Raw genomic sequence first — 16250 nt, 5'->3', positions numbered from 1 at the left:
CACTACATTGTTAACATCAGAAATTGAATTGATTTATTTATTCAATTTTCTATATTGTTCTCCCAGGGGAGCTCAGAACGGTTTAAATGAATTTATTCAGGTACTCAAGCATTTTCCCCTATCTGTCCTGGTGGGCTCACAATCTATCTAATGTACCTGGGGCAATGGGGGGATTAATTGACTTGCGCAGGGTCACAAGGAGCAGTGTGGCTTTAATCACTGCACCACACTGTCCTAAATTTGCATACCTCCTTCATTGTAAGAAAATCTATCTTGTGTGTATTCATTGTGGATATACTGAAAACCTGACTTGCTAGATGTGACCTGAGGACTGGGTTGAGAACTCCTGATTTAGACTAATGTTTTATTTAAAAACATCTCTATATTTGTTTTGATGTTATTTTTTAAAATCATTACATTGTATTTCTGATGTTAACAATGCCGTGCTTTGACAAGGCCCGGATTCTCAAAACGGCGCTGTAAGTTAGGCAGCAGTAGGAGTCATACCGCTGCTTAACTTAATTGGTTTAACCTATGTTTTAATGATAGCAACGAGTTGACATCGTATCTTAGCTATTGCTGCATTTGACTGATGTATGTAGAAATGTGTTTTGGGAAACTGTATGTTCTGCTGAAATGTTTCAGTTTCTTTGTTGTGAACCGCCTAGAACTGTTGGTGGGGCAGTTTACAAGAAAAGAAATCATTATTATTATTACTAGTCTTTAAGCCCGTTACATTAACGGGTGCTAAAAAAGATGTGTCTGTCTGCTTGTCTGTTTCTTTATCTCTCTCTCCTTGGCCGCTGTCTGTATCCTTCTGTCTCCCCCCCCCCCCGAGCACAGCTGTCTGCCCCCAGGACAAACCTCCCCCCCCAAGCAGCCCCCTTTCCCTCTCCCTGTCTCTCCATGGCCCTATTCTGTCTTCCCCCCCCCCCCCCCCGAGCAAAGCTGTCTGTCCCCAGCACACCTCCCCCCCAAAGTAGCCCCCTTTCCTTCTCCCTATCTCTCCATGGCCCCTTCTGTCTCCTCCCAGAGCAAAGCTGGCCCCAGCACACCTCCCCCCCAAAGCAGCCCCCTTTCCCTCTCCCTCTCCATGGCCCCTTCTGTCTCCCTCCAGCACAACCCTCCCCCCAAAGCAGCCCCCTTTCCCTTTCCCTCTCCCCCTGGCTCCCGGTATTGATCCCCTTCTTACCCTCCCCTCCATCTCGGCGTCTTCTGGCCTGCTCCTCTTCAAAGCAGCCTGCAATCTTGGTGGCCGGCTTTAGCGAACCTAGCAGGCCGCTCTCCAACTCGGTAGCACGTTCCCTCTGACGCGATCCCGTGCGACAGAGGGAGCGTGCTACTGAGGTTGGAGAGCGGCCTGTGAGGTTCTTTAAAGCCGGCCACGATCGCAGGCTGCTCTGAAGAGGAGGATCAGCGGCGGCGGCGAGTGAGGTGACACGGCGAGGATGCAGGCAGGCAGCGAGTGAGAGGCAGCGGCGAGTGAGGGCGGGTGGTGACGCGCCGAGAACAGGGAGAGAGCACAGTCACGCGCCTTCAGCCCCCGCATGCGCCGTGAGGTTAGAATGTTGCCACAGAAGCACACCTCACGGCGCCACACCTCACAAATTTTCGAGAGCGCATGCGCGCTCTAGCGTTTTATTATTATTGATTATTAATCAGCGGAGTAATTGCGCTGTTTAAAAATCAATTAAATTCTAGGTACTGGAATCACCTAGCGGCATCTAACGTCAATAAAGGCATGGTTATGGGCAGAGTTTACATTAGGTGCCACTAGGTGCAATTCTCCATCAAAGGTAGGCACCGGAAATAAACTGTATTTTTTTGCTCCATAAGACACACTTTTTTTCCCCAAAAAAGTGGATGGAAATAAAGGTGCTTCTTATGGAGCGAATATAACCAAACCCTCCCCCCCATGAGCCCTAAGAGAGGGATGTGTGACATTACAACCCATACCTCCCTCCTGCATCGAGATCAGGGTCTCTAGGTTTAAGGAAGGAGCTCCTGCCTCCTGATTGGCAATTGGGTGAAACGATCGCTTAGCGAAAGGTGAGGCATGGCACAGTGTTGGGACCCTAAGGGATGGGACCCGGCATTCAGATTGGCTGCCTTGTGGTCAACAAGCAAAGCGTGGGCAGTAGCGGGATCGGCATTGTGATTGGCTGTTTGATGGATCATAGGCGTGGAGCGGAGCTTGAGAGCGCAGCTCTGAACTGTCTCTTGAGCTGTCGGCCGCGAGCGCTGTTTGTGTGTGGGGCTGGGGAATGGGATAGGGCCGAAGACCAGGCCTGTGAGCAGAAGAGCCGTGTGGTGCAGCCCCCCCTTGACGACTCACGCAGGAACTCTGAGCAGCCCCGCACTCAATGTGCTGAAGCCAGCAGCATCGGATGCCCCATTGTCTGTCCCTCCAACCCACCAACCCAGAACCTTCAACCCCAGCTCACTGCGGAGGTGGCTGGAGGATGGGTGGGCAAAAACTTGCCCGGTGAAGACAGAATGAACCGGGGTAGCCCCAGCACCGACTACATGATGTGCAATAACTGTCAGAAACTTCTCCGCAAGGGTAAGGTATCCTTCTCCGGGGAATGGGAGTGGGGGGGTGGGAATTGGGGTGGGGAGGTGGTACACCGGTGGTTCACCGGAATTCCAGCTCCTCCTCCATTGGGGTCTACTTACAGGCAGCGTAGGCTGGTCATTCTCGCGAAAAATTTGAAAGGCAACACTCTAGATGTCAAGATTGACATGTACGTCTACATTGACACATGCAATAGAGTCTTGTTTTCTGCTGTTGGGCCCCTCTTTGGCCTCTGGCCCTCTCCTGCCTTTTGTCTCAGACCGCTGAGGGGAGGTGCCTGTCTTCAGCTGCTGGGATGGAGGGAGGGAAGGGAAGAAGAAAGAAGAAGACCCTGGCAAGCAAGTTATCAGAAGACAACCAGAGCCTGGGACCACAAAATGATTTGAATAATGACCAGACAACAAAAGGTAGGAAAATGATTTTATATTCTGTTTTGTGATTACAAAATGTCAGATTTGAAATGTGTATCCTGCCAGAGCTGGTGTTAAATAGGGAGGGGAGAGGAAGGGAGGGACATGGTGCAGAGCCTGGCAGGGAGTGAGGGAGTCTAGGTGCAGAGCCTGGTATATACTACTTCACAATTTGGTTCAGAATGGTTTTTTTCTTGTTTTTCTCCTCTAACCCTCTCTTTTACAAAGGTGCGCTATGCTTTTTAGTGCATGCTAAATGCTAACGCATGCAAGTGTTTCCAGAGGTGCGATTCTTTCCTTTTAAACGGTATTTTGGACTTAACTTAGGCGCCTAAGTTAATGCACCATTTATAATATATGGGCCTAAAGGTCCAATTTTACTTCCTATATAAGGTGACCATACGTCCCGTTTTGAACGGGACAGTCCCGTTTTCGGATCCCCTGTCCCGTTGTCCCTACACACAGCTTCGAGATGCCAAAATGTCCTGTTTTCAGGGACAGCGTCCTGAAGCTGTGCGCAGGGACAACGGGACAGACGATCACTTCTTGTCCCTCCACTGCCGCACCAACAACAAAAAAAAAAGCCTCACTCCAGGCCCGATCTAAACTTCCCCTGGTCCACTGCCGCAGCTCCTCTGCTTACTTCCCTGCCACTACTCGCACCCGGAAGCCTTCTTCCCGACGTCAATTCTGACGTCGGAGAGGACATTTCGGGCCAGCCAATCGCTGCCTGGCTGGCCCGGGACGTCCTCTCCAACATCAGAATTGACGTCGGGAAGAAGGCTTCTGGGCGCGATTAGCGGGAGGTAAGCAGAGGAGCAGTGGCGGTGGACCGTAGGGGGGTGAGGGGAGTTTAAATCGGGCCTGGAGGGAGGCTTTTGTTTTCCGCGGTAGTGGGGGAGTAGGTAGGCAGGCTGGCTGGCTCTGGGGGAGGGAGGGAGGGAGGTAGGCAGGCTTTGGGGGAGGTAGGCAGGCAGGCTTGCTGACTTTGGTGGAGGCAGGCAGGCAGGCTCTGGGGGAGGTAGGCAGGCAGGCTGGCTCTGGGGGAGGTAGGCAGGCAGACTGGCTTTGGGGGAGGTAGGCCGGCAGGCTTTTTGGGAGGGGGTGGGACAAAGGCTGGAAGGCAGTGAGGGGACATAGGAAGGAGGCACTGGGGACACTAAGGACATAGGAAGGAGGCACTGGGGGCACTAAGGACATAGGAAGGAGACGCTGGGAACACTAAGGACATAGGAAGGCACTGGGGGCACTAAGGACATAGGAATGAAGGAGGGAGGGAATAGAAAGGGACAATTGGGCCTCAGTGCAGAAAGAAATGAAAGATAGGATGCACAGTCAGAAGGAAACGCAACCAGAGACTCATGAAATCACCAGACAGCAAAGGTAGGAAAAATGATTTTATTTTCAATTTAGTGATAAAAATGTGTCAGTTTTGAGAATTTATATCTGCTGTCTATATTTTGCACTATATTTGTCTATTTTTCTATGGTTACTGAGGTGACATCGTTGAAATCCCCCCAAATATAAATGATAATTAATATTTTCTCTGTGTATAGGATGCTTTGTGTTTTTTTAAAAATTTTATGGTTACCATTATGAAATAATAAGATTGTGTGTACATGAAAAATGAATGGAAGAAATTGGGGGCGGGGCTAGAGCGGGATTGGGGGCGGGACCGAATATTAATAGATGTCCCGTTTTGATGAAAAAAATAAATGGTCACGTTATTCATATACCAAAACTTGGCTGCAGATTGTTCAGTTAAATTCAAGATGGTGCCTGGATTGAAAAACCAAACTGAAACCAAGCCAGTCATTGGACAGTCACATGATCGTCCACGCCAATCACAAAAGAGAAAAACACATGCAGTGTTCTAAGAGCTTATTTCTGTAAAATATGCTCTACATGCAAAATAGCTTTATCAGATTATTCTCAAACTATATTTCAAGCGAGGAAGATCCTCAGCTTTTTTTTTTTTTGCATAAATGTTGCACAAGGTTTTATGGAATTAGCAGGGTATTTAATGCTAGCATATGTGAATACTGAATTTCAAGTCTATACATTTTAATACAGGATCCATCTACATACATCTCCTTACCATTTAATGCATACAGCACTTTTATTCTCATGTATTTGAAATACAAGAGCAGGAATCTACTGTGCCCTAAGTGCATTATATTTTATTATTAATATCAGGACTTCAGCCAATTCCCACTAGAGAGTCTTTGTGTCTGCTGATGCTCTAAGAAGTGTCTAGGCATAAAAGGCTGTTTGAGTTGAAGTGAACTGATAGCCTAGGATGACATTTGAATGCTCTGAGGACAAAGTCAAAATAACAATGAGTAAAAGAGGCAAAAGAAGGCTCTAAACTATCCCTACTCTCCCATGAATGGTCACCTCTCCTTTAGGCGTGTCCTGTCACATGACACATACATAGCTCGTCTTTGTCTTGGAAGAGAAAATGAAAGCGCTGAAGAAGAGAGAGAGAATACAGGGCTTTTTGTTTTGTTTTATTTTTACATTCTATTGGCCTATAAGAACTTCACATGTGGTGGGATGTGCTGCCTCTGAGCTTTTCAGTATTGAAGAATGCTCCAAAATAAATAGTGAAGCATGCTCCAAAATAAATAGATGGTTTCCCTTGTGAAAGTGGTATGCTCATTAACGGGAACATCTGTCAGTTCTTGTTATAATACATATAAGCTAATGTGCCATAATTTCTATGTTATATGAAATGAGAAAGCAAATCCAAGGAGAATAATTATAAAGGAGATAATTTTTATAAAGGGTTTAAAAAGCTCTTTTTCACACGTTTAAAAAAAAAATCACCCCAAGGTTATATGTGTACATTGACAAGAAGGCTGCTCTTTAGCATGACCCATGTGTAGGTGTGTTCAGGGACAGAGTTTGGCTAGTGCTCAGGCAGTCAAGATTTATGTGTGTTTAAAAAGTAATGCATGTATATACATACTTTACATGTGAATTTGTACACCTTATGAGCAGCAACAGCCTAATTTTATAAAAGGCACTAAAAAATTGTGTGTGCAGATTTAGGCAATTGACCAATTTGCCTCATAATTTCATTGAATAATGAGCCAACTAGCACCGATAATTGGGATCTTAAGCAATTACTGCTGCTAATTGGAATCAATTAAAATTTATGCACGCATATCTGTGCACGGGATCTGCACATAAATTTTACATGTGGTTCCAGTAAGAGAACATAAGAACATAAGAATTGCCGCTGCTGGGTCAGACCAATGGTCCATCCTGCCCAGCAGTCCACTCACGCGGTGGCCCCAAGGTCAAGACCAGTGCTCCAAATGAGTCCAGTCTCACCAGTTTAGCATGAACTTGTCCAACTTTGTCTTGAAACCCTGGAGGGTGTTTTCCCCTATAACAGACTCTGGAAGAGCGTTCCAGTTTTCTACCACTCTCTGGGTGAAGAAGAATTTCCTTACATAAGAACATAAGAAGTTGCCTCCACTGGGTCAGACCAGAGGTCCATCCCGCCCAGTGGTCCGCTCCCGCGGTGGCCCACCAGGTCCTTTGACCTGTGAAGTGATTTGACCATTTTTATATCCTACCTCTGCTTCTATCTGTACCCCTCAATCCCTTTATCCTCTAGGAACCTATCCAAACCTTCCTTGAACCCCTGTACTGTGGTCTGGCCTATCACAACCTCTGGAAGAGCGTTCCATGCGTCCACCACCCTCTGGGTAAAAAAGAACTTCCTAGCATTTGTTCTGAACCTGTCCCCTTTCAATTTCTCCAAGTGACCCCTAGTGCTTGTGGTTCCCCACAGTTTGAAGAATCTGTCCTTGTCCACTTTCTCTATGCCCTTCAGGATTTTGAAGGTTTCTATCATGTCCCCTCTAAGTCTCCTCTTCTCCAGGGAGAACAGCCCCAGCATTTTTAACCTGTCAGCGTATGAAAAATTTTCCATACCTCTTATCAGTTTTGTCGCTCTTCTCTGGACTCCCTCGAGTACTGCCATGTCTTTCTTGAGGTACGGCGACCAGTACTGGACACAGTATTCCAGGTGCGGGCGCACCATTGCACGATACAGTGGCATGATGACTTCTTTCGTCCTGGTTGTGATATCCTTTTTGATGATGCCCAGCATTCTGTTTGCTTTCTTTGAGGCTGTCGCACACTGCGCCGATGGCTTCAATGTTGCGTCCACCATCACCCCCAGGTCTTTTTCAAGGTCGCTCACCCCTAGCAATATTCCCCCCATTTTATAGCTGAACATCGGGTTCTTTTTCCCTACATGCATGACCTTGCATTTGTCCACATTGAAACTCATTTGCCATTTTTTTGCCCACTCCTCTAGTCTCGTCAGGTCCCTCTGCAGGTCTTCACAATCCTCCTTGGTTTTGACCCTGCTACAGAGTTTGGTGTCATCAGCAAATTTAATGACCTCACATTTCGTCCCCATCTCCAGGTCGTTGATAAATATATTGAACAGGAGTGGTCCCAACACCGATCTCTGAGGGACTCCGCTCGTGACCCATTGCCAGTCTGAGTAATGCCCTTTTACTCCAACCCTCTGTTTTCTGCCCGCCAGCCAGTGTCTGATCCATCTGTGTACATCCCCTTGCACCCCGTGATTCCACAGCTTCTTAAGCAGCCTTTCGTGAGGTACCTTGTCGAAGGCTTTTTGGAAGTCGAGGTAGATGATGTCTATGGCTTCCCCCTTGTCCATCTGGCTGTTTATTCCCTCAAAGAAGTACAGTAAGTTCGTGAGGCACGACCTACCCTTGCAGAAGCTGTGCTGGCTCGCCTTCAGTTGTCCATTTTTTTCTATGTGCTCGCAGATTGTGTCCTTGACCAGTGCTTCCATCATCTTTCCCGGGACCGAGGTCAAGCTCACCGGCCTGTAGTTTCCCGGATCTCCTCTTGATCCCTTCTTAAAGATGGGCGTGACATTTGCTATTTTCCAGTCCTCTGGGATCTCCCCAGTTTTCAAGGATAGATTACATATTTGGCAAAGTGTTTCCGCTATTTCGTTTCTCAGTTCCTTTATTACCCTTGGGTGGATGCCAATTTGTATAGAATCTATCCCCTTTCAATTTTAGAGAGTGTCCTCTCGTTCTCCCTACCTTGGAGAGGGTGAACAGTCTGTCTTTCTCTACTAAGTGTATTCCCTTCAGTATTTTGTTGATGTTGATGTTGTTTGTGCATATTCCAGTTTTCATCTGTTTTTTACCTTTTCCATTCCTTAAACGAAGTTTTCTTGTCTCTGATCGCTTCCTTCACCTCTATAGTGAACCATGCTGGTTCTTTGTTCTTTTTCCTCTTGGATTCTTTGTTGATACGCAGTATATATGTATAGATTTTGAGCCTCGGTGACTGTGTCCTTAAAAAGGGACCAAGCTTGCTCTAGTGATTTTACAGTGCTTATCCTTTTCTTAATCTTCTTCCCCACCATGAGTCTCATCACTTCGTAATTCCCTTTTCAGAAGTTCAGCGCCATGGGAGGGTCATGGGCAGGGTTTTAAAATAAGGGGGATCTGCTCCTAATTTAAGCATGAGGATTTATACCATGTTTCAGTTGGTATAAATGGTCAGCCCTAAAATTAAGCACAGCTCCTGGTGCCAAGTTCTATTCTGTAAACTGCGCCTAACTTTCATTGTACTAATGTATAATGTTATGAGGAATAGAGTCATGTCAATCCATCTATAGGGACAGCCAATCAATATAACCTTCATCCAAGTATATGCTTCAATGACAGACTTAGAAGATGAGGATATAAAGTTGTTCTATGAACAACTTCAAAATGAAATTGATCAAATGCCAAAACAAAATCTACTGATGATTATGGGGGATTTCAAGGCAAAATTAGGTGGTACACCTGAAGAGTGGGAGCCAGAAGGCCATGAGCATGCGCAGATGCTCAAGGCCCCGCAGCAGCCCAGCAGAGATCAGTGACAAGCACAGCATGCTCATTTGGCACAGGCACGTCCTGTGGGTTGGTACTGCGTGCCGATATCCTGTCTGCCCAAGGTAAGGGTTTGGGCCATGGGGTGCAAAGCCAGTTCCCGGGGTTCAGGTGGAAGTGTGCAAGTGGCCTCGGGGGGAGGGTCTTGTTGGGATGTGGTGGGGTGAAGTGCGCCAGTGGCCTCTGGGGAATCTTTTTGAGATATGGAATGAATCATTCAAGTTTCCCTTAACTTTGTATGGGGAAGCTCGCTTTGATATACGAGCACTTTGGTTTACAAGCATACTTCTGGAACGAATTATGCTTCCAAACCAAGGTTCCACTGTATTTGGAAAAATTTACAAAAAAGGCAATGAGGATAACATTGGGGAAATTGAATAGGAAACTTGATGCTGAAGAAGAACCAGATATTTTAAAAGAAGAAGTCATAGCAGCAATTAAAGTTTTATTGAAAAACAAGTCACCTGATATTGATGGTATTCCATTTGAATTAATCAAAGGCTTAGAAGGAGCTATCATGACCTTCACTTGACTGTGTCAACAGATTTGGAAGGAAAAACATGTCCAACTGATTGGAGAAGATCACTGTTCATAGAATATACGAAGTGTTCACTGAAGACAAAAATTATTTTTCATGGAAGAACTCATGTGGAGTCCCACAGGGTTCTCCTTTATCCCCAACACTATTTAACATATATTTAGTTTCCTTAGCATATTTACTTCAAAGTTTAAATGTGATGTTTTATATATATGCAGATGATAGTACTATATTGTTCCCCTGTAAGGTTATTTCGAATGAATTGATTACTCAAATCTCTAATGTTTTGGAAAAGGTATAATTGTGGATGTTACAGTTCAGGTTGAAACTTAACTCTGAAAAAACTAAGTTTTTTTTAGCTAGCCCTAATGATAAAATTCAGGAAACAACTATTCAATTGAAGGGTCAAAGTTTTGAGATAGTGCCAAATCTGAAAATTTTGGGAACATTTGTTATAAGGCTCTTTTTGGTTTATTACCCTCTTATTTGGTATCTTACCTGAAATTGTTTAATTCAATAAAATATACTAGAAATTCAGGTATGTTCATCTTCCCTACCCCAAAGGCCTGTCGTTATAAGACTTTTTTGGACAGGACATTGGAATATCAGGTGGGGAAGATGAATTCCTGGATGAGTCCATTGATTGCCCAAGCCTATTCTTATCTTACATTTAGGAAATTACTGAAAACTTATCTATTTGATAAACAAGAATGTTGCCCAAAATTAGATCAGTTACCCACGCTCATTCCACTACCTTCTGGTCCCACACTGCAGATCGAATTCTCAAGCAAAGTTTTGGCCATCATGATTGATTCTACACTCTGAAATGTCTGCAGCTTTAGTGCAAGGGCAATAGCTGCAGCTTTGCTCCTATTTTAAAGACATATAGGCGCCTTCATAAAATAAGCTAGAAATAGGCAACTATAAAGCATTGCCCTCACTCCCCAACGTCCACACTTTTCCAAGTGCCTAACTTAATATACGCTTCATTAGAAATAAAGCCCACCTAGTGAAAGACTGGCTAACAAATTCCCAGCTGGACTTAGTCTTTCTAACCGAGACTTGGCTCATCTCAGACAATGACATAATCATCAATGACTTCTTACCCAATGGCTACAAAATCGTCCCACTCGCCAGAACCCGTAAAAGAGGGGGTGGAATTGCCATGTTTCTTAGAGACCACTTCAACTTCCAGATTATAATTTCCAAAACAACAGATGATCTAGAAATTCTCACCTGTAACTTCCTCAAAACCTCATCTGAATATTACCACTATCCCCTTATTCTAGAAAGCTCCATACCCAAATTTTATTTGTATTTGCACACACAGGTTAAACAATAAGATCAGTTGCACATGTAACTTTAAAATGAGCAATAATTGATGCTAAATGACACCAGTTGACTGTTAGGTGCATACTATAAGTTACATGCTCCAGTTCCAGAGCACATAACTTTGAGGGGCCATGGATCTGGGAGGAGCATGAGCCAGCTGGAGCAGTGCCTGGCAGCTATGCCTCCAGGTTATAAAATGCTAGCATTAATGTGCCTAACTGCTTACTGTTCGGTATGAGCATTTGCGCTGGCTGTTGAAATGGCATAACTGCTCCTGCCTAAAGTTAGGTGTGTAAATACGGACTTATGTTATTATTCTATAATGACAGTTGTGTTCACAGCTACTTTTATAGATCTCACACATAGTGTGTATAGACCTTCCTTTACTAAGCTATGGTAAATGCTCAGACACTGATCAAGTTTAAAGTTTAAGTTTCAAGTTTATTAAAATTTTTGATTAATCGCTTAATCTTGCTTCAAAGCGATGTACATACATAAAAGAAAATATTTAAATTACAACTATAAGATAAAATTACATTTTTAAAATTAACAATAAAACATTAATTAATATATAACCATTAAATAAAAACAAACATGAACGAAGGGAAAAAGGGGAAATGAAATACAATTTATAATAGAAAAGTAGGTAGGGAAAAACATAAGGATGGGAGTTCAAAGAATTGTCGAAAGCAGCATTATTAAATTCAAGGGAAGAATTTGTTAATCAAATGCATCTTTAAAAAGAAATGTTTTTAAGTTAATTTTAAATTTCTCAATATCATTTTCTTTCCTTAAATATATTGGCAGAGAATTCCAAATTTGTGGAGCAGTAACAGAGAAGATAAATTGTCTTCTAGTGTTAATGATTTTGAGAGATGGAATTGTTAATAAATGCTGTTCGTTGGATCGTAATGTTCTATTTATAGAGTAGGAAATTAGTGTATTAAAAATAAATGCATCAAAGCATTTAGCACTCTGGCCCGCGGTAGAAACCTCTACCATGGCATAGTAAAAGGGGGGGATAGAGAAAGAGGCATATCCAGTAGAAGAAAGGAGGTGTTAATGTCTTTGTACAAGTCTCTGATGAAGCCTCATTTGTTGTATTGTGTTCAGTTTCGGAGGCCGTATTTCACTAAGGACATGAAGAGACTTGAGGCAGTTCCGAGAAGGTGATGAAAATAATATGGGGCTTGTGTCAAAATCCAGAAGAGATTAGATGTCCTCAACATGTACCATATATGCACAAGCTAACCTGAATATAAACCGAGGTAACCTTTTCCCCCCAAAGAAGGAGAATAAAGGTTGACTTAAATGTAATTCAGAGAACAAATTCATATCAAGTTTATATTGAATTACCAGACCTCAAATACCCAAGGCACTGCTTGAATGATTTTTCATGCCCTTACTGGGGTGATAAATTCATCATTGGTCTTGGTAAAGTGACTTGTGCTGTAAGTGTTTTAAAATATTTTTAATATCTATTTTAATAAATATAAAGTGCATTAGGTGCATAAGGTGCTAGAGGAAGGAAAGCACTTATCTTTTGTGTCCGACGACTAACTAACCGTTTCACATTCGGTTTCATCAGGGGCTATGCCTCCTTCTATTACTGCACCAAACTTATTTCACAAGCTTTAACAGAGTCACAATGTCCTGCACCTGCACAGCCATAGTATTTTGAAGGTACACGGAGGAGGCAGGAGGCTGGGTAAAAGTTTTTGAGTGGGCCGGGACAGGAGGTGGGAGGGATCCTTCCTGTCCTGGCCCACCAAGTCATATGGCATGCCCGGCGGGGTCTGGGAAAGGGGCGAGTGATAACTGACCCGAATATAAGCCAATAACTTCATTTTTTGGCCCAAAATCTTGGCTTATATTTGAGTATATATATGGTATATCCTAGAGGAAAGGAAGGATAGGGAGGATATGATACAAATGTTTAAATACTTAAAAGGTATATGCAAACTAATATTTTTTTCTCATCTGATTGAAGTAAATTAGTTAAAGAAGAAAAAATAATTATAATTGGGCATCAGTTTGGGAAAATAAAATTACAAAAAAATAATATATTGATGAAAGCAAAGAAATGCATTTTTATTTATGTGGTAAAAACATTCTTGTGTTCTTTAGCAAACAGAACATTTCAGAGGGGTTGCTTGAACAATTATCTCTGCATGGGAAGAAATCAGTAATTGCAGAACCAGGCACTGAGCTCTGTCCTGATTTCCACACTTTTTCGCTTGCCTCGAAGACTTATTCTCATTAGGTAGCTGCAGAGAGAGCTTGCTTGCCTACTGCCTCGTCCTCTCCATTGCATTCTCTTTCTTTTTCTGCCTTGGGAGTGACTGTGAAGATCATTTGCTTGCATGATTGGCAGGTTAGGGGATTTGATCAGATGAGTTCCTCTTAGTGCAGGTCAAAAAGGCTAGTTAGCAGGAGCTGTCAAAAAAATGCCAGCAGCATTCGAAATGGGAAATGTCATGACTTCGAGGCAGGGGGTGCCACCTGGAAAAGAAAGCCCCCAGCTCATTAGTAAGTTACAGGATGCGGGTTTAACTGGAGGGAGCAAAACAGGAAAGATAATACCCAATAGAGAAAATTATTGTGAAGTGGAATTGATTTCATGTATAGGGCTGTTTTTTTTATCGCTGAAGGGGACAAATACTGTCTTCCTGACGTCTGGAAAGGAGTATAAGCTATGAATGATGGAACAGAATAAAATCTGCAGGGTTGAGGTTTAGATTTTCTCTTTAAATTATCAGGTCATGCTGTGTTAAAGCTGATGCATTCTCAATGGTTTCTCAAGGCAGGTGTTGCAAAGCAGCAGAAAGTGGAAGAGGCTCATGAAACTTCTTAGATTAATATTCATTTATCAAGCTGCTGGATTGAAAATCTGGTGACTTTGTATGTTAAAGCTTGCACTATTTTTTTCTCTGATGCAAAACATCTGCAAGTGTCATATAATACCACATTCACATTGTTCAAAATCGGTAGTGTAGCTAGACCTCAATTTCTGGGTGGACCTGGGGGTGGACTGGAATGCATTTTCTCTCCACTCACTACTTCTTCCCCAGTTAACACCTTGGCTGACAGGGATCCCCAAGCCCCACCAGCTGAAGAATCCTCTCTGTGCCCCCCCTACCCCAAGCTGTCTCAATAGCAGCCAGCAACCCCCACACATGCTCAGTTCAACTAGCATCCCCCTTACATGCATATACAAGGGTGCAAGTTGAATTAAGTATGCATGGGGGAGGGACTGGTAGTGTTAGTGGCTGGAACCATGCCACAATCTGCCCAGGGCTGGACAGCTCAGATGTGGGGGCCTACACAGAGGATTCTTAAGCTGGGGACCCCTGCCTACTACACTATCAATGTGTGCAGCTGATGGGTGGGATCCTGCTCACCTGAGCTCATCCATTGCTACGTTTAACTATAGCATGAAAAATTATTAAAACCTGTGTGTATGGTTCATTGGTGCACAACACTTTAGGATGTTTCTATAGGGGAGATGGGCAGTTGCAGGTGTCCTTTGGTGTTGGACCTGGCAGTCTCTTTCTTTGGCAGAAATTGGATAAAGAGGCCAAGGCTGAATGAGGCATCTTCCAATGCTAGTCATTCCCCATAGATATCTGAGATGTGTGATTTGGATATTGCTTCTCTTCTCATGAAGGTCTTACCCTCTTTCCCAATTGATAGTGGGATTGCTTAGGAGGAGGAACTACCATTGCGTGTACACTGAAGGTGTGATGAGAGAGATAAGAAGAGAACCAGGAGAGAGCAGAACCCTGGAATCCCAGTGAGGACAGAATATCAAGAAGTAGGTGGTGATCAACAGTATCAAAGGCAGCAGATAGATCAAGAAGGATGAGGATCTGGCCAGGTACAGGTCATTGGAAACTTTAGTAAGGGCAGTTTCCGTGGAATGCTGTGGGTGAAAACTTAACTGAAATGGATCAAGAATAGCTTGGGAGAAGAAATCTAGGCAACGGTGTTGAACAGCACGCTCAAGTAACGTGGATAAGAAGGGGAGGAGGGAGATAGGGCAATAGTTGGAGGGGTATGTGGGGTCTAGCGAGGATTTTTTGAAGAGTGGTGTGACAGTGACATATTTAAAAGCATCAGGGACAATTGCAGTGGAAAGTAATAGGTTGAGAATGTGACAGATAGGAGGGATGATAGTGGGTGAGATAGCACTGGGTAGGTGAGTGGGAATTGGATCGGAAGAGCAGGTAGTGGATTTGGAGGATGAGAGAAGATGTGCGTTTTCCTTTTCCATGATTATGGAGGAGGAGAGGGTGGCAGATGTTGAGGGGAGGTTAGCAGAAGGGACAGGTGGAGGGGTAGGTGGCCTGGTTGAAAGCTCAAGGTGAATCTTCTGGATCTTATTGTAGAACTCTGCCATATTCTGGGGAGAAATTGAAGAGGGGATAGAAGGTGAGGGTGATTTGAGTTTAGACATAGAAACAATCCACCTAGCTTTGCAGCATTCTAATTTGAACTTTTGATGTCCAACACTAGTATGAAGGACACTCCAAAAGCAGCAACGCAGGCACTGCTGAGGCCATGGCTCAGCCAGCTGCCAACATGCCAGAATCTACAATCAACACAGATTCAGTAGCATCTGTGTGCAAGAAGGCCACTTTTGGGAAGGTATGTGGTCTGCTGAATGACTTTAAGAAATGGATGGAATAACTTAAACAAGAATGAAAAGCAATGCAAGAGGAACTTCTGGACAAAATTGATAACTTGCACTATGACTTAAAGGAGTTGGATGGTTGGGGTACCTGTGTGAATCCTTTTGGGTTTCAGGAAGCCAGCTGTGTTTTATTCTTCCCCCATCATAATGTGAGGATCTGTGGAAGTGGAGACCTTAGTCGGTGTTTAAACTGACTGGCAGCCTGAAGATCTCCAGTTGTGGACTGTTTCTTACAAGGATTTGAGACAGAAAGTCCCCCCCCCCCCCATTTCAGTTAGGCTGCAGCAAAGCTGACACAGGCAAGCACCAGCAAAACAGTGAGTACAGCTCATTATTCCCTATGGGGGAAATCAGAGGGGTCTGAAAACGTGATTTTTAAGGGATTTTGGGGCCAGAGATAGGATCCCCCAAAACCCCTTTCTCTGAGGGTAGTGGTTTCTTTTTAAACTTCAGGGAAACCCTCATGGGATGTTTTTGGTGTAATTTTTCTGGTGGTGTTGGCCATCTTGGATTTTAAACAATCTTTTTTCTAAAGCCTTCATCTACCTCAAAACCCCTCGATTTCACTCAAAATCAACTGGGATTGGATTCCTCAGGCTTTTCTACCTCTATATCATGCCAGTTTTTGTGCTGGATTGAGGAGCGTCTATGAATCATGTATCGTGGGGCATGTGAGGGCTTAGCCTCTGATGAACCACAGAGGGTCTGAGCGGTAGGGAGAAAATCCTTCCCGGACACTTCAAACAGTCAAGGCATG

At 44.0% G+C, this 16250-nt stretch overlaps 1 protein-coding gene across 6 annotated transcripts in view; it reads left to right on the top strand.

The window, feature by feature from the left end:
• CDK14 (cyclin dependent kinase 14) overlaps positions 1-16250 on the top strand; it is an 895761-nt gene that overhangs the window by 724091 nt on the left and 155420 nt on the right. The window contains exon 15 of one of the 6 annotated variants that reach the window (XM_033931184.1): positions 11914-12004. The exons of the other annotated variants lie outside the window; for them this stretch is intronic. The gene's annotated coding sequence lies outside the window, so the exon portion shown is untranslated. Of the gene's footprint in view, positions 1-11913; positions 12005-16250 lie in introns of those variants that run through there. 6 annotated transcript variants of the gene reach the window in all.

Source organism: Geotrypetes seraphini, chromosome 2 (genome assembly GCF_902459505.1).
Source record: "Geotrypetes seraphini chromosome 2, aGeoSer1.1, whole genome shotgun sequence".
In the NCBI taxonomy this organism is placed as follows: Eukaryota; Metazoa; Chordata; class Amphibia; order Gymnophiona; family Dermophiidae; genus Geotrypetes; species Geotrypetes seraphini.
This window is presented reverse-complemented; position numbering and strand designations above follow the sequence as displayed.